The 19975-nt window shown below is 37.4% G+C and overlaps 1 long non-coding RNA gene across 3 annotated transcripts in view; it reads right to left on the minus strand.

Annotated features, from left to right (window-relative positions):
• The window catches only part of LOC147578196 (uncharacterized), a 270306-nt gene that overhangs the window by 237164 nt on the left and 13167 nt on the right, over window positions 1–19975 (minus strand). For all 3 annotated transcript variants that reach the window (XR_015254915.1, XR_015254916.1, XR_015254917.1), the window contains exon 2: window positions 18816–18869. This is a non-coding gene — a long non-coding RNA (uncharacterized LOC147578196). The remainder of the gene's footprint in view (window positions 1–18815; window positions 18870–19975) is intronic.

Consider the following 19975-nt stretch of genomic DNA (forward strand, 5'->3'; position numbering starts at 1 on the left):
CACTCTTAATGGTATTGGTGAGATTGAAGAATGTTCATTATCTAATGACTGTAATGGGCTCTGAAAGCATCCTGCAATTCATGTGCCTTATAATGCCAAGTCACCAGAATCCAAGAGAAGGGTAAAATTATTTTGGAAATCATTCTCTCCATGAGTCAGGGAAAACCAACTTTTGCATAATTTACCTTACATGTAATTTCCAAAATTACATTAACCAATTTGAGTTTGTAGAGTATTTTTCCCCAAATTACCTACACTCACCTCAAATCACCAGAACCAGAAGTCAGGTAAAGCAAGTTACTCTCTTCTGGGCGGCTTCATAAAATTCATTGCTTTGCCGAAATCCATCAATATCAGTGTTCCTCAACTTAAGGAGTCTTCTTAGATATTTCTTTTTCTAATCACCCACACACAATTTCAATACCACAGATATACTGTATGCCTGACTATTTATTGTATGTATATCTGTGCTTTTTTCATTTAAAAAGTAAGAACTGGGGTGCCTGCATGGCTCAGTCAGTTGAGCTTTGACTTCAGCTCAGGTCATGATCTCACAGTCCATGAGTTCAAGCCCCACATCAAGCTCTGTGAGGACAGCTCAGAGCCTGGAGTCTGCTTCAGATTCTGTGTTTCCCTCTCTCTCTGCCCCTCCCCCCTTTGTACTCTGTGTCTCTCTCAAAAATAAAAAATAAAATAAAATAAAATAAAATAAAATAAAATAAAATAAAATAAAATAAAATAAATTTTTTAGGGGCACTGGGTGGCTCAGTCAGTTAAGTGTCCCAACTCTTGATTTCAGCTCAGGTCATGATCTCATGGTTCATGGGATCAAGCCCCATGTCAGGCCCTGTGCTAACAGCATGGAGCTTGCTTGGGATTCTCTCTCTCTCCTCTCTCTCTGCCCTCCCCCTGCCCAAATAAATCAATAAACATTTCCAAAAACTTTTTTTAAGTAAGAACTATTTTTTTCCTCCCTTTGGAGTAACACTGCCTCTTTGAGAACACATGATATTTAGGAAAGATGCTTTCCTCTGCCATGTACTTTCACCTTTTTTACACTTACATCAGAATGTTCTGCTCTTCTTTCTCGACCATGCCCTTTTGCTTTTTCTCACCTCAGGATCTTTGCTCATGAGATACCTTCTTTCTGGAATAATCTCATTTCTGTTGAGTCCAACCATTTTTCAAAAATCACATCAAGCTCTACTCCCTCCAAGTAGAAGTTTTTCTAAATACTAAATTTCTAAATACTAAATACCTTTCCCCTAGAACATTTACCTTTAACAGAAGATATTTTCTCTACATAATATCTCAGTCTACTTTAAATTAATATTATTTCAATACATGAACTTCTCACTAAATTGTAAGCCGACAGATGGCAAGGACTACTAGTCTTTGGATCTCCCATTTTTTCAGAAAGAGTGCTCAATAAATATTTGTCATATTGAGTTTATTAATTTATGACTCAATTATTTCCAGCTAGCACTTCATATTAAAAATAGACTTCAGCTGCGAGCTCACGTTGTTATTTAGATGGGTATATAGACATAGATGCATACACACACAGGTGCCACCTAGCTGGGAAAATGGGATATTCCTTCCACTCTTCATCCTCTGCACATCAAACTTTGGTTCCTCCCTGGAAAGTTCCCTGGATCTATCAACGGCACCATTATTCTTCATATTGTACAGGCTCAAAATTTCAGAGGCACTTTAATGCCTCCCTTTCCTTCATTCTCCATACCTAAGTGGTTGCTCAAACTTGTTGGTTCTTCATTTTTCATGAATCCTTGATTTTTTGCTTTTCTCCACTCCAGCACCTTATTTTAAATCTGTGACATCTCACTTACAGTCAACTCCTCCATCTACAGTTCTCCTCTTTCCACATTGCTAATCATAACTATTCTTCAGTCCATCTTACTCAGGATTATCTTCCTGAAACATAGACCATGATCTTATTCTCTGTTGCTCAGCTGCTTAAGAAACTGCAGACAATTCAGAATAAATCCAATCAACTCAACAGGAATGCTACGGACTGAGTTGTATCCTGCCAAAATGCATTTGTTAAAGTCCTAACCCCTGTTGTAATGTTATTTGGAAACGCAGCCTTTGTGAGGTAATTAGGTTCATATGAGACCATAAGGATGGGTCCCTTGTGATGAGATTAGTGCCCTTGTAAGTAAAGTGCTCTTGCTGTCTCTCTTTCTCTGCTATGTGAGGATACTGTAAAAAGGCACCATTTGACAGCCACAAAGAGAGCTCTTCCTGGACCCCAACCAAGCCAGCATCCTGATCTTGGACTTCCAGCCTCCAAAACTGTGATAAAATACTTCTTCTGTTTAAGTCACCCATCTGTGATATTTTCTTATGGCAGCTTGAATAGACTAATATAATAACCTTTGTGATCCTGCTTCAAGTGGCCTTACCTAATCAACCCCAGCAGCCAAGCCTCCCCACAAGGAATGTTCACATCTAGTTAGGCCTATGTCATTTCACACACACGCTAGAATGAATTCTCTACTTAAAAGGGTTAAAATGCTTTCCAAAATAATTGGTTACAATAAAGATTGTTATTGTTTAGATATCTTTTCCAAGGAATGTTCTTGCTAAAGTAGTCTGTAAGGCTCAAAAACTGTAAAACATACACATTGCAGGGTCTGCCCTAAGCTAAGAGAACCGCACTTGCATTTAAATTCAAAATACTATAGCTTCTTATACCAAAAGTAACATAAAGAGGGAGAAATTTGATCACTCACACTTTGCATTTAACAAATATTACTGTCCATCTATCATAAGCCAAGCCTTAAGCTAGGTGTTATCAATACAATAGTCAAAATGGACAGTTTCGACCTTTCTGGAAACTGCAGGTTAGTCTGATGAATGAGTCCAGCTCTTTTCTGTAAGCAAATGTGGAAAATTACTTCATTTGCTTGAGAATAGGTCTGCATGTGGTTTCACATTTGGGCCACAGAGAAGCTGTTAAGTGGCTTGCTTGCTCAGAATGACTCCCTTTTATTTCCATCTCTGAGGCTGTCTGTCTCTTTCTGTTTCCCTCACTACCTCCTTATGTATAGATAAATGGAAAAGTTCTCCCTACACTGAATTTTTCCTTCTTCAAATACAGAGAGAAGATTGAAGAGACAATTCTCCACTATGCTTTAGCAAGAATATCCTAAGAGTTCATGGGCTCTCTGAGAAACTCATAGCAGAGGCCATGCCATGCAGCTAAACGACATTTTCATGTTTGAGAATTTACTGCCTCTGGACCTTTCAAAATAAAGTAGAACAGTAGGGAATCTAAGAAATTTAGTTTTGTCTCATGTTTTAGAGGATAATTTCTCTTTCTAATGTTAAAACCGGTGCCCTAGAAAAGATTTTAATTTAAGGAAAATGATTTTAAATTCAAATGTATGGATTTCTTTCTGGAGTTCATGTAACCCCAAACAGATATAATGTGCTTTATTTCCTTTTGTAAGAATTATTTTGCATATTTTATGTGTCCTCCAATGTCACAAAGCAGTCTATTCATTTTGATGACATAATGTTCTACTTAGCCAATTTTTATCCAAAGATCAAATGCTAAACTATGACAGAATTGCCAATAGTCAAACCCAACTCCACATAGAACCTCAGTCTCGGGGCGCCTGGGTGGCTCAGTCGGTTGAGCGACCGACTTCAACTCAGGTCATGATCTCATGGTTTGTGAGTTCGAGCCCCATGTCGGGCTCTGTGCTGACAGCTCAGAGCCTGGAACCTGCTTCTGATTCTGTGTCTCCCTCTCTTTTTGCCCCTCCCCCACTCATGCTCTGTCTCTCTCTGTCCCAGAAATAAATAAACATTAAAAAAAAAGAGAGAACTGTCTCTAATACAGGCTTTCATTCAGAGCTGAAATAGAGTTGTGTCATTCACTCCCTTACTGTCTTTTAGGAACTTAAAGAAGGTTTACCCATGTGAGCTCCCCCTCACACCTCATATATATCTTGCACATCTTTGTAGAAGCCAATATCCTTCATCAGTGGGCCTGAGGTTCCCCAGTGGGGAGGGGCCTCACTATGCAGCAGTTTTGCCATTTTATTTTATTTTATTTTATTTATTTTTTTTTTTTAATTTTTTTTTTCAACGTTTATTTATTTTTGGGACAGAGAGAGACAGAGCATGAACGGGGGAGGGGCAGAGAGAGAGGGAGACACAGAATCGGAAACAGGCTCCAGGCTCCGAGCCGTCAGCCCAGAGCCTGACGCGGGGCTCGAACTCACGGACCGCGAGATCGTGACCTGGCTGAAGTCGGACGCTTAACCGACTGTGCCACCCAGGCGCCCCGAGTTTTGCCATTTTAAAGTCACAAATTAAGTAGAAATTATGTGAATTACACAGGTCTTCTAGTGTTATGGATTCAAGGTAAAAAAAAATTTCCTGGGAAAAGAAACACAAATGCTGAAAACTTGCTTTTCATTTACCTATGCACACCATAAACAGAGTAAGAACAGAGAGGCAAGAAATCTTGTTTCTAAAAACCAAATTCTTGGGGCACCCAGATGGCTCGGTCATTTGAGCATCCAACTTTGGGTCAGGTCATGATTTCACAGTTCGTGGGTTTGAGCTCCTCATCAGTTGCGCTGACATCATGGAGCCTGCTTTGAATTTTCTGTCTCCCTCTCTCTGTTCCTCCTGTGCACGCTCTCTCACTCAAAAATAAATAAACATTAAAAATTTTTTTTCAATAAAAAATAAATTAAAACAAAAACCAAATTTTTAGACAGGTCTCTGGTGGTTCTTCATATCATTTCCTTCTTCTCTAAAATAGAAATAATAAAAGTTTCTCATTTCAAATGTCCTACTATGAGCAAAGCCTTGGACTTTTTCAGAACAAAGACCAAACTTGAATATTTTTGATATATTATACTTTAAAATATATATATTTATTTCAGGAAGCCTGGGTGGCTCAGTTGGTTGAACATCCGACTTCAGCTCAGGTCATGATCTCATGGTTCATAGGTTTGAGCCCCACATTGGGCTCTGTGCTGACAGCTCAGAGCCTGGATGGAGTCTGCTTAGGATTCTGTGTCCTCCTCTCTCTCTGCTTCTCCCCTGCTCACACTGAGTCTCTCACTCTCTCTCAAAAATAAACAAAACATTAAAAAATTTTAAAAAATACATATGTATTTCAAAAAATAATAGCATAATTATTGAATGCCTCCTGAGTGTCGCATACTTTGTTAAATTCTGTTTCACCTCCCTACAACCCCGAGTGGGTATCATTATTATCCTTATTTTACAGAATAGAAAATTAAGGCTTATGCCTCAATTATAATAAAGAATAAAGAGGACACACAACTAATAAAGACTGAAGTCATAACTTCAACCAATGCCCTTTATCAACACACAATATTGCATCTCCATAATTTTCATGAGAAGCTTCATTGCCATCACCAGAGCCAGTTAAAGCCCCATCACCGACCCACTAGCTCTACCCTAGAAGCAGACAGAAGTCATTCAATACATCAGGCAGAACCAAATGGATGGAGCTGCATAGCATGTTGGTTAAAAAATGCCAACGAACCAACCAAACATGGAGACTGCCAGCTCCATCTTACTCCTATGGGAGCCTGAGTAATTTATTTAACCTTCTTGTGTTTTGTTTTGTCATCTATAAAACAGAAATGATAATAACTATATCTATTTACAGGGTGACTGTAAGTATTAAGCAAGATAACCTCTATAAAGCACTTAATGTCTGTCCTGTACATCAGTTATTTGTGTTAACATACGAAGACCATACCCTTTTAAGCTTTTTATTCTCGGTGCCTCTTAACGCCTGACTTATGGTAGATTCTCAATAATTGTTTGATAAATGAATAAAAATAAGGTAGGTCAAGATTCATCATCAAAGGAGTATAAGCTTACCCCAAAACCAGGTTTTGTAGCAAATGTGAACTCAGAGAGATGACCAAGGTCAGATAATCAGTTACCCAAAGGAGAGATAGCAGATGCAAGGAGAATAAACATGGCTGTTGGGGCTAAGAGCAAGATCATGGTCAAAGCTGGCAGAAGCTAAAGGGGAAAAAGCAGGGCTTTAGGATATGGGTACATTTATTGGATTATATAAGGTGACTTGTCTGCCCTTCCTCTTTCCTTTCCTCTTCAAACAAACATTTGCTGGGTACTTTCTTTGTATCTAAACTGTATTAGTCTCTATGATTATAATTAATAAAATCATTAGAATTAATTAATTTGCTTATTTCCTCATAATGCTTCTTTGAACTGCAAAGAAGGTTGTGACTACGGTAGTTGAAGAGGGATTTCTCCTGCTTCGATTTTTACTGAAAGATAAGTATAATCTATATCTGATGCCAAACTGAGTGTGAGACAGATCACCATATATAGAATTTGTACCTGCCAAAAAGTTAAAGTAGTTTCCAAGTCATGGATCCACCTACTTACCTTGAAAATATAAAAAAGGAGAAAGGGAGAGAGAGTATGAAAATTGAAAAATATTTGAGAAGAATATTTCTTTAGAGAAAGCTACACTTTGAGGTTTCTCCCACTTACTCAGAACAGAAGAGTGGTCTACTATTATCTCATTTTTCTCTCGCATGGACCTTCCATGGCACCTAGTTGAACAACTAGGTTTTCCCTTGCCATTGATGGACATAGAAGACTGAAGCCTGAAGCCTGAAGCCTAAGTTAGCCTGAATGACCTGTGGCAGGGTAGCCCTGTTGCAATCAAGCTATTCTCCTTAATTTTTGCTGGCACAAGGGTTGTATAAATGTTTCTGGTGGATGAGATGCAAGTCCCTCGGTAGAAAGAGCTACCGTGTTATCAAAGTGGGCCCAGTGAGGCAGAGACACCTACAGAAGCAAAAAAATCCCAGGAACAAGAATCTAGAAGCTAGAAGACACTTGATTTCTAGGGACTGTAAAAGGGAGTCAAAGAGACCATGTAATATAGAGATAGACCTGAAAGAGTCAACAAACCTCAATGTGAGAGGTCTCCAGGAATGAGAATCCCAGAAGAACTCACAAAAATGCCCATGAGAGAGAGAATCACATCTGAAAAGTACTCAGCCCAGAAGAACCAATTTATGACCTTTTCTCTTCTGTTACTCCCAACCTCAACCTCCCTCTCTACCCAAACCTCAGGAGCGTCAAGAACAAGCTCAAAAACTGGTATGAGAAGACTGTTAAGGAGAAGAAAACACAAAGCACAGAAAGACAGAAGCCAACAATGTCTCTTCCATCATGTCTATCAACTAGAAGAAGGCCTGAGTTGGAAAAAGGGAAAACATCTGATACTGAATCAAGCTCATTTTGTATTAACATCTTACACTTGACAACTCTGATTTATTTATTGACACGGGGTTTGTTTCTTAAAAGAGATGGTAGGATGTGTTAATAACCAAGTAAGAGCAGAGAGGTTATGGAAGCTACCCAAGTTCTGATTCACTAGCAAGAGATAATTACTCTCACTGAATGTCTGAAATAAAGCTGAGGGAGACAATAATGAAGTTGTGTTTTCATTATCTGTCATGAGTCATGTTTGCCCACAGAGGCCTGAATCTCACAACTAATCTGTCTCCATCTCTCTCCATCTTCTCTCTCTTCCTCTTCCTCCTCCTCCTTCACTCTTGCTCTCACTCTCCACCCCCTCCTATCCCTCTCTCCTTTATGTCTGTGCATTTATTTGTCTCTCTCTTTCTCTTTTTCAAGGACCTTTGGAATTGTCATTAAAAGAAATTTAAAATAATTGATATTGTAACATACTAAGAGAGGTAAATAACATTCTCAACACAATTCACCTTGTACTCTCTATTGGTCAGTGTCCTGATGCAGAGAGCAGACATACACATAAAGCACTTAGTTCAAATACAGCCTTGCACATAATAAGTACTCAAAGAATAAAAGCTATTATTACTTTAAACACCACCTCTTGGAAATGCTGAGGGACAAGTCGTGCTGAGAATCCCTCACTTTTTCTTTTTACATGTTGTTCTGCCACTATGTACAAAGAAATGTATTGTATTATGCATTCTCTTTCAATTCATACCTTTTGTTTGCAGATACCAAGCCCCTTTCCAATCATTAGAAATAATAAATCACATTTGCACATTCCAACCTCTGAAGAAAGTTAAATATTTACAAAGTTCTGCATGGCAAATAAAGAACAATTGACTGAGACAGGCCCTTAAGAATGATTCTTTATACATTTTTAGAAAACTCTTTCAGAAATTTGGCACAAATATTATAACAATAATTCATCCGATCTTTAATGTTATCACTGCTTTTAACTTCCTCAGATCCAAGCAAGAATAAAATGCAGCAAGATCTACAGGAGCTGTTACTAAACTAGTATTTTTCTAGAATGCAAACTTTTGATTGTGCCAATTGAAATCACCTAAAACACATAGTAGGGTGAAGCAAATTTTTTTTTCTATTTTCTTTCTGCCGTTCCCTGCTCCACAGTCAAATGATAAAAAGGGATAACCTTCCAGCCATCTGATGTTACCAGAAAATCCTAAATTTTCTGGATTTTTATGAAAGCATGCATCCATAAAATCAAACATCCAAATAACCAACAATTATGTGAATCTTTGTGGTCTACACAGCACTTCTGCTATTCACGACTCTTGCAGTGCTCCCCTTCCCCCGACGAGCTAGGCTTTATCATCCTAATTTATAGATTAGGCAACTACAGCACAAGGCCAACCAACCAGCAAGTGCTGGGTTATAACTCAACTATTGGACTCCTGAATCTTGTTTATTTCAGTATATAATGCTTTATCAGCCTCTTTAAAAATACTTTATGCTCTTTACTGAAAGTTGATCATCTGTAAGGAAGCGAAGTGATGCAACATTTAGGACACATGAGGAGGACAGAGGAAACTCTGGCTTGTTTGTTTGTTTGTTTGTTTGTTTGTTTCAGTTACTGAATGACTAGGAAATGCAGCAAACACTTTCTGGGTTTTCAGGTTTCTTCTGGTGAAGTAGACATTCCCACTGCCTTCCAGGGAGATAATGACAGTGGGACGGGAGCAGATGAGGATGGGGAGATATATCACATGCTAACTCATCTTACAAGTAGAGCTGACTTCAGCCTTTGCAAGCGTGTGGTTTAGCATAGACCTTGACACATGGCATGAGTGAATTCAGAGAGGCTATGAAAAAAATGGTTAGGAAGATAATAACAGAACACCCAAAAGCATCTCTTGCTAGTTCCAAATCCAGCATTAGGCAAGGCTGGGCAGCTTCACATTGAAGTCAACAACTCCATTGTGGGCTAAGTGGTGAAGACACAATGTAGGCTTATCTGGGAGGATAAGAGATCTAAAGAAACAGAGAAAGTGTCTATGAAGTACTTTGAGCTCTTCAAAGATAAACACTGCTACTCCAAGTTGCCATCAGCAATGACTTGTTGTGGCACTAGAAGGGAGATGTTAATTGTGTTACAAGTAGGCTTGCTTTGCTTATACCTACAAGAATAGTGACTGATAAACCTGACTCACCAGGTAGTTAGCAATCTCACTCTCCCTAGTGCACAACAGAAAAGGTTTTGTCTTAACAATGTTCTCTGCTCTCTTTCTATGCCATATCTTAAAGATTGCTCACCTTCATCAGCTACACTGTGGGCTATGCTCTTCCTTTTCCCCAAACTCCTGCAATGAAGAATTCTGCCTCAAAATAATATTTTTTACCTTCTTCCCCTATTAGCCATCTCCTCACCTTTCTTCTAACTAACATTTCCTTCCTATCTACCCTCACACCAAAAGCAGATATGTCCAAATTTAAGAAAGTTTAAGAAATATAAAAAATTGAACTTATAAATATAGTAATCATGAGTGATGTTTCTGAAATATTTCATTTACAAAAGAGTAACAGAGTCTTATAAATATTGTCCAAATTTCATTTAAAATGTATTTAATTTTTTACCAAGTATATTACCAAGTGCTTTTCCAATTGTATAAAATGAGGTTCACTTATATTACCTTCTTTTAGAAAATTACTAGGTAACCAAATAAATAAACAGCATCAGAATTCATCTTTAATATTGCATTATCATGTTCTTATAGCATGTCGGCTTCAGCAATGCCATGAAAGGGATAATACGAGATCAGCCCATGGATTTCATGAAATTTATAGCTAAATTTTATTTTTTAAGCTTTTTTTTTGAGAGAGAGCAGGTGTGCACTCATGTGTGCACATGAGTGGGGGAGGGGCAGAGAGAATCCCAAGCAGGCTCCATGCTGTCAGCATAGAGCCTGATGCGGGCTTCAATCTCACAAACCGTGACATCATGACCTGAGCTGATATCAAGAGTCAGATGCTTAACCGACAGAGCCACCCAGGAGCCCCTATAGCTAAATTTTAATTTGGGCTAATTTGGGCTTTACTACAAATATCATTTCAGGCCTAACGACTTTTGGGCATTGGACAATTTTGTCATTCCTCAACATACTAATGTGCCTGGTGATCTCTTAAACAGAGGGACTGGGCTGTTTTAATACTTCAGACTACAAAAGGCCACTTGACTCTGGTCATTTTTCAAAATTATAAGTTTTTGTGAAAAATACACTAGAAGAAAGCTTTTAACAGTTATTTCCTAACTCTTTTGAAGGCACAACGTCTTGCTCTTAGAATTCTTTCAACATACACACTAAAAGCCAGTTTTAAATTTGTCAAAATCCCTTCAGCATGCCCCTTTTCCTAAGCCCCATCCAGCCATGGAGATAAATTGCTATGCTCATACCACCAGGTTTAAAATTCCATCCACAGGGACACCAAAGGTGAGCTCTGTTGCAGAAAGAGAATTAAGCTTGGCAAATACATGTAAACTAATTTCTCTATTAGGTTAGCAAAAGAGAAACTTATCCTCCTTATAAAAAAAACAAAAACAAAAACAAACCCTATACTTAACATGGAGCCAATTTTATATCTTTACTTTTATTTCCCCAGAAGACTTAAAAAGTGATGATCAAGGTGTTTCAAATAAATGAGTGCCAGGTCAGAATGAGGTCATGGTTTGCTAGGAAGGAGATACTTCACAGCATTAACATCACCTTGCCAAGAAAGTCATAAAGAAAAACTATGTCTTCATTCAGGCTCCAGATCTGATAGCCTTGTGGGAAAATACATAGATGATAGATGATAGATAGATAAATAGATAGATGTAATGAAGAAATACCTCCCACCTGCTGAAAAGCTACAAAATTGTGTGTATGTTTATGGAGTCCTAGCTGCACCCACATCATGCTATAGTTTACTTCCTTAATATAAGACAAAAGAAGAGAGTACATATCAAGCTATACTTTTTTTGCCTCTATCAAGTTCTGATCCAGTATTTAGACATCATAAATTATCATAGTTTTTTTTAATTTTCCATTTCTAGACCGCTCCTAAACTATTAAACATCCAGCAACACTCAATCTATCTCCTTCAGATATTCTAGAAAAAGTTTGCTTGGGAGAAACCAGTCATTTTCTGTTTTGATCTTCTGAAATCTACCCTGTTCAAAGAAATCCATCACTACCGACAGGTTCAGGCATGCTTAGTTCCATTCTCTGTAGTTGCAGTCACACCATTTACCAGTTTTGCCCACCCACGAATTCAACACAGCCTAACCAACAGACTTAGGTCAGAATTACCTGTATATTTAAAAAATTCTAGTATTGAATCAACACAACTTAACACAGATACAAGCAAGATGTGTGAACCAGAATTTAGAATCATGATAATAAGAATACTAGCTGGAGTTGAGAATAGATTAGAGTCACTTTCTGTGGAGATAAAAGAAGTAAAAGCTAGTCAGGATGAAATAAAAAAATGCTATAACTGAGCTACCATCTCGAATGAATGCCAAGGATGGATGAGGCAGAGCAGCGAATCGGCGATATAGAGGACAAACTTATAGAGAATAATGAAGCAGAAAAAAAGAGGGAGACTAAGGCAAAAGAGCATGATTTAAGAATTAGAGAAATCAGTGACTCATTAAAAAGGAACGACATCAGAATCATAGGGGTCCAGAAGAGGAAGAGAGAGAAAAGGGGGTAGAAGGGTTATGTGAGCAAATCATAGCAGAAAACTTTCCTAACCTGAGGAAAAACACAGACATCAAAATCCAGGAAGCACAGAGGACTCCCATTAGATTCAACAAAAACCCACCATCAACAAGGCATATCAAAGTCAAATTCACAAAATACTCAGGCAAGGAAAGAATCATGAAAGCAGCAAGGGGGAAAAAAGTCCTTAACCTACAAGGGAAGACAGATCAGGTTTGCAGCAGACCTATCCATAGAAACCTGGCAGGCCAGAAAGGAGTGGCAGGATATATTCAATGTGCCAAATCAGAAAAATATGCAGCCAAGGATTCTTTATCTAACAAGGCTGTCATTCAAAATAGAAGGAGAGATAAAAAGTTTCCCAGACAAACAAAATTAAAGGAATTCGTGAACACTAAACCAGCCCTGCAAGAAATTTTAAGGGGGACTCTCTCAGAGGAGAAAAGATGATAAAAAAGACCAAAGCAACCAAGACTAGAAAGGACCAGAGAACACCACCAGAAACTCCAACTTTACAGGCAACATACTGGCAATCAATTCATATCTTTCTGTACTCACTCTAAATATCAATGGACTAAATGCTCCAATCAAAAGACATAGGGTAACAGAATGGATAGGAAAACAAGATCCATCTGGATGTTGTTTACAGGAGACCCATTTTAGATTTAAAGACACCTTCAGATTGAAAGTAAGGGGATGGAGAACCATCTATCATGCTAATGGTCGACAAAAGAAAGCTGGAGTAGCCATACTCAGACAGTCTAGACTTTAAAATAAACACGGTAACAAGAGACGAAGAAGGGCATTATATTATAATTAAGGGGTCTATCCACCAAGACCTAACAATTGTAAAAATCAATAAAACTAAATTTTCTTCTCCCACAAAATTTTTTAAAATTTATTTACTTATTTTGAGAAAGAGAGAGAGAAAGAGAGAGAGAGGAGACAGAGAGAACAAGTGGGGGGGGGGGTGCAGAGAGATGGAGAGAGAGAGAATCCCAAGCAGGCTCCACATTGTCAGCACAGAGCCCAATGAGGGGCTCAAACCCACCAACCATGAGATAATGATCAAATCCAAAATCAAGAGTCAGACACTTAACTAACTGAGCCACCCAGGTGCCCCTGGTTTTTTAAATCTTCCTAAATCCCTAGGAAAAACTTTCCTTCAAATATTTAGTCTGATAAATGTCAATAAAATCAAGAAAGAAGCCTTGCATTCCTGCACATCTGTCAAATCAATGTAATTATGTGGCCAAAGAATGACCCAGATCCAGAATGGATTTTTAAAGTATCATCAATAAGTTTCTGAAAAGTGAGCTCTTGAGAATATGGGATAGGGAAATGGTATGACTAAAGCTTAGGAAAACATGATTTTATTAGTTTTATTAGTTAGTTCATCAACACTGTCTATAAATACAAAGGAATCCAGAGAAGCAAATCCTGCATTCAGGGCCACTTTCTTCTGGAGACTTTTGCCTCTTTTAGGAAAGAAGCTGAGATGCTGAACAGAAATTCTGAAAGCCTTTATAGGCCAGAGAAATGAACTTTCTCTGGTGAAATACTCCATATTTCGGGTTATAACCCCATAGGGCTGAGTCTTAGGAAGAAGGATAAACTAGAAATAGTTCAACCTTTGCAGGGACTGAAGCACAGCTTCATATCATATTAATTTCTATAATTAGAGCAAGTTGATCTGGGAAGGCTAATGCTTCTAGGCTCTTGCCAAAAGAAAATATACAATTAATAAGGCCTGGGATAGCACTATCATAAGCTTCAAATTAATTTCATAGTTTTCATTATACATTTTTCAGCACAGTCAAAAGTAACCATACAATGTAATTAAAAACCAAGAGAAATAGGGAACAATAGATTTAGGCAATCCAGATGATGAAAATTTTATGCATAGACTTTTTCATATGTCCAAAAAGACAGAAAACAACATGACAAATTTTGACAAAAATGTAGAAACCATATAATAAAACCAGATATTAGAAACTCAATGGATGAGTCTAAAATTAAATTACATACAGCTGAGGACAGAATTACTGAACTAGCAGCAAAATTTGAATAGAATCATCAAAATGAAGCACGGAGAGATAAAAGTAAAGAAAATACAGAAAAGAGGGTAAGAGACATAGGAGATACACTGAGAAAGTCTATCTAATTACTTACAACTGAAATCCCAAAAGAAAAGAAAGCTAATGGGGCAGAAAGAAGGAATTCCAAAGTTTCTGAGCAAGTGTCTTTCAGAGAAGCTAAAATCAGCTAGTTTTGGCAGTATCTTCTACAACAGTCAATGCTAAAAATAAAATAATAGAATTGTCAGCCAAGGTCCAAGACTTTTACAACTAGCTTAATTGTCATTTGCCTTAAGTCAAAACCAAACTGTGAAAGTTATTCTCCTTACCGCTTTTAACTAAAATAAATGGGTTTGAGGTGTCTGATAGTTATTCTGATGTTTTACCTTTTTAGTGATAAAATGACTTTAGGGGCGCCTCAGTGGTTCAGTTGGTTAAACGTCCAACTTCAGCACAGGTCACCATCTTACGGTTCGTGAGTTCGAGTCCCACATTGGGTTCTGTGCTGACAGCTCAGAGCCTGGAGCTTGCTTCAAGTTCTGTTTCTCTCTCTCTCTCTCTCTCTCTCTCTCTCTCTCTCTCTCTCTGCCCCTCCCTTGCTCACGCTCTCTCTGTCTCTCTCTCTCTCTCTCAAAAATAAATAAACATTTAAAAAAATGACTTCAATGTATTTTATGTTTTTTGTCTTAGGGCTTGTAAATACGATGTTTCCTAACCTACAAAAATCCAAAGCAAAAAGTATCCTACAATTACTCTGACTAAGCTTTCAAACATAATTTAAGTTTCAAGGAGAAGACACAGCAAATATTTGGTACACTCCTCAGTTAAATATTCTCATCAAACTAAATGTGACCAAGAGGTAACTGAACTTTGGGGAATTTTTGCCCAGTGATATGGCACTAACTAATCAATTAGGAATAAAAAGTCAGTCCCTGGGGAAATCTGTAGTTATAAAAGAAAATTTTTAATATTAAAATGTATTCAAATTTCACAAGATTTCTCTCTTAAAAGTTGCTGATAAAAATTTTGCCAATTCCAAGGCATTATGGAAAGATGTGTCCTGTGGAATCTAATTGACCTAAGGCTTACTTGGATTCCATCTGACATCACACAAAACGAGCTTGATCAGACTGTTATCTAGCAGCAATTGCTTTTGAAGTTTAGAGAAATCTGATCATAAATTGCTTAACTCAGTTAAGAGTGAACAAATATCTCCAGCATAGTGCTTGGTACCTGAAAGAATTCATTTACTTCTAAAAGGTGAGTCATTTACTACTACCCACTCACTAGTCAGACAACATCAATATTGGTAAAAATTTTTCCCAATGTTGTCTTAGTAGTATTTATTTTCCAAACTTCACTGAGAGAAAGGAAAAATTGATTTGAGGAAGGAAAATTCACAGTGCTTCTGCATATTTGTGCTTTATTTTATCAAGCTTGATGAATTATGCTCAAAAAATAACACACAAATAAAATTTCTTTACAATGCCAACACACTGTGAAATGTCACAAGATTCCACAACACTCTGGGTTGCCCAGACGACAATAACAAGGGGTCCTTTTATATTATGTGGTAATGCTATTGTTGTACAGAGAATGAAATTTAATGCCAAAATAATTATAGAAGCAACCCCATGATAATAGTGATTTCAAAAAGCATTTTCTTTGGAAAGTTGAAAAAATTTTTTGAAGGGCTGTCAGAGATCAAAGAGGAAAGAAAATATAATTCTGAACAGAGACAAAGCAAATATTAAACCTAGCCACAGTTCATGTCAGGGCCAGCAGATGAGAGGTCAATAACACTAGAACTAGAATCCAAAACAGGGTTCACAAGTCAGAACAAAAGTCAAGTAAGAAAGATAAGCCGCCCAGTCAGATTCTTTCCACATATAAGCATGAAACTATAGATGAACAAGGATGTTGGGCACTCTGTCTCCTTTATGAAAACAGAAGTGACTGATATAGCCTTGGCCCTTGGATAATGCCATTGTGGGTCAATAGGTCACTCTGCTCCCATCAATCAAGAGACTATATTGGTACTTAGATATTTGCAGAACAATGTTTTCAGTGTTAGTTCTGTAGTTTTAGGTGCAACAGACTCTCTCCTCCAATGCAAAGTCTTCTTAGTTGATGAAGATAATCTAGTCAACATCAAAAGTAGACAAATCACGCAATTAAAAGCAGTATTTGTTGGATTTCACTAAATAAAGAGACTCACTACAGCATGTACTTAGTGTATATTTCCTGAATAAAGTCTGGGAGAAGATAGAATCCATTCATAGTTCAGGAATCACAACACAGGGACAATAGAGGCCATCAAATCCTACCTCTCACTCACGGAAGGAGTATCTCTCTACAACTTCCCTGGTTAATGGGCAAGCGGCCTCAACCCAAACACTTCTGGAGAAGGGAATGGGTAAATTGTTGATTGCTAACTCTACCTTTTTTCCCTTTAAAAAATTGTATCATTAATATATATACACAGGGATCATACTTTTTAAATTATAAAATAATACTCCCTCCAACCCACCTGCCTAGTTCTACAACCACACCACCAGCACCACTGTATCCCACCCTGCACCAAAAACCATCATTATAAATTCCCTGTTTATTCTTCTGGAGGTTTTATACATACAAGAGTGAATGCAAATATATTTTTTCCAGTTCCACTTTAAGGAGTTCCACTTATTAGAAAACACTCATTTGCTATAATTCTAATTTGGCTTCATTTTATTGAACAGAAAACTTAGAGCAATCATGTTCAAAGACATTAAACAGCATTAAATTTGAACACATATGAGTGTTGTACACTACCCTAAATGCTTTACAGTTAATATGCCACATTATCCTTACAAAAATCTTATAATGTAGGTATTATTTTCATTACAAAGGAAATTAACCTTTGACACAGAAATAAAACCTTGACATAGTGAATTGCAATACAGGTTAACAAAAACATCCTCTGATTTCTTTTTGTCTTATCCTTCTTCCCTAATGCCCACATCTACACTTATGTCATTTTTTTCCTCCTAAATTCTGCCATGTTCACCTCTAAGTGAACCACATATACAATATCAACTTCACAGCTCCTTAACCTACATAGACTTTAGCATAGACTTTGGAGACAGACAGATCTAGATTTGAATGAACTTTCACCATTCATGAGCTCTACAAACCTGGATTCTATCCTTACCTCTTTGAAAGTAAGAAATTGGGGGTGGAGTGGGGTGAGGGTGAGGGAGCACAAAATGAAAAAAATTCTATAGATTTTTGCTACCAAACATTTATGATTCTGAACCATAAGTGGGTCTCCAGCTTTCTTTTATTTTGTCCCTTTTTAATCTTTCCTATGGTGATTAACCCAAACCGCTGTCATTTTCTTTTTTCCTCCTTACCTCATTTCTATAACCCTCATTATCAGCATATTAACTTCAAATAAGACCATTTGGGCAAGTGTGACATTAGAGGAAATATATATTTAGTCTCTGTTCCTGGTTCCTGCCACAGCTCCTAAAACCCTTGTAATTTCCTAAGTAATACGGATGTTAGGAGTATCTTTTTTTCCCCTAATATTTGAGTTTACTCTAGTTCCTGACACAGAGCTTCTAAAACCTTTGGAATGTCCTGGGTGATTAAAAAAAAATGTTGATAGTCATTATTTTAGTGTAGGTCCATTAATGACAAATTCTCTTAGTTTTCCTTCATCTGAGAATGTCTTGATTTCCCCTTCATTTCTTTTGTTCAAATGAGGCAACTCTTAGTGGGCTCCTGAATAGTTTTAGGATAGGGGCTGCTCATCAAAAAGACCAAGCCATGATTAAGAGCTTGGAGGTTTTAGCCCCAACCCCCATTCTCCAGAGAAGGAAGAAGATGTGGAGACTGAGTTAGTAATTAATCATGCCTACATGGTGCATCTTCCATAAAAATTCCTCAACTACAGGGTTCAGGGAGTTTCGGGGTTGGTAAAAACATCCACGTGCCAAAAGGGTGGTGTGCCTCGACTTTATGGGAACAGAAGATTTTGTGCTCAGGACCCTTCTGGACCTTGCTCTTTCTGCCTCTTCATCTAGCTAGTGATTTGTATATAATAAGCCAGTAAGCATAAGTAAATGTTTCCTTGAGTTTTGTGGTCGCTTTAGCAAATTATCAAATCTGAGGGAGGCTTGTGGCAAACTCCAACTTGTAGCCAAGTTGGACAAAAGTGTGGGTATCCTGGGGACCCATTACTTGCAACTGGTGTCTGAAGTGAGGACAGTCTTGTGGGAATAAGCCCTTAAACCTGTAGAATCTGACACTAACTAGTGTCAGAAATAAATTATATGATACCCAGATGTTTATGATGTCTAGAAAGTTGGTAAATTGGCTGGTGTGAAGACAGAGGTGGGACAGAAAACCCACTTATTTGGTATCAGAAGTGTCAAAAAAAAAATCTCAACAAATTTAAGAAAATTGAAATCATCCAGAGTGTATTCTCCAACCACATCAAATTAGAAATCAGTAAGAGAAACATAACAGGAAAATATACAAACTTGGAAACTAAACAACATAATAATTCGTAGATGAAGGCAGAAGTCTCAAGAGAAGTCAAAACACTGAACTAAAGGAAAATGAAAATACAACATATCAAAATTTGTTGGCCACAGCTAAAAGAGTGCTGAGTGGGAACTTTATAGTATGAAATGCATACCTTAGAAAAGAAGAAAAGTTTCACATCAATAATCGAATCTCCGACTTCAAGAACCTAGAAAAAGAAGAGCAAATCAAACCCAACATAAACAGAAAGAAATAATAAGAGCAGAAATCATTGAAATTAAAAACAGAAAAAAACAGAGAAAAATCAATGAAACAAAGAACTATTTTTCCAAAGATCAGTAAAATTGGCAAGGCTCTAGCAGAATGACAAAGTGAAAAGAGAAAAGACATAAATTATCAATACCAGTAATGATACAGAGGATATTACTACAGACCCTGCAGACACCAAAAGGAATATGGAGGAATACTATGAATAAATATACATACATAAATTTGACAAAGTAGGTGAAATGGACCAATTCCTCAAGCTACCACAGTTAAACTAATATGAAATACATAATTTGAATATCCCTATAGCTATTAAGGAAATTGAACTCACCAACTGAAACCTACCAAAAAAGAAATCTCAAGGTATAGGTGGTTTTACTGAGAATTTTACCAAACTTTAAAAACCAAACACCGGGGCGCCTGGGTGGCGCAGTCGGTTAAGCGTCCGACTTCAGCGAGGTCACGATCTCGTGGTCCGTGAGTTCGAGCCCCGCGTCAGGCTCTGGGCTGATGGCTCAGAGCCTGGAGCCTGTTTCCGATTCTGTGTCTCCCTCTCTCTCTGCCCCTCCCCCGTTCATGCTCTGTCTCTCTCTGTCCCAAAAATAAATAAACGTTGAAAAAAAAAAATTTAAAAACCAAACACCAATTCTGTACACTCTCTTTCAAAAAACAGAATAAGGGAAAGCTAATATTTTGTGAAGATATTATCTGACAAAGACAATAAAAGACCAATATTCTTCATGAACATAGACACACAAATCCTTAATAAAATATTACCCAACTGAATTCAATAAAATGCAAAAAGAATTATACACTATGACCAAGTGAGGTTCATTCTGGGCATGAAAGGCTGATTCGGTATTTAAAAATCAATCAGTATAACCCATCATATTAACAGGCTAGAGAAAACAGTTGATCATATCAATTGATGCAGAAAAAGCATTTGAAAAAAATCCACTATTCATGATTTTTAAAACTCTCAGAAAACTAGGAATAGAGTGGAACTTCCTCAATTTGATTTTAAAATCTACAAAAAATCCTATGGGT

The sequence above is a fragment of the Puma concolor genome, chromosome C1, assembly GCF_028749965.1.
Source record: "Puma concolor isolate L17-30 chromosome C1, mPumCon1.1.hap2, whole genome shotgun sequence".
Classification (NCBI taxonomy): domain Eukaryota; kingdom Metazoa; phylum Chordata; class Mammalia; order Carnivora; family Felidae; genus Puma; species Puma concolor.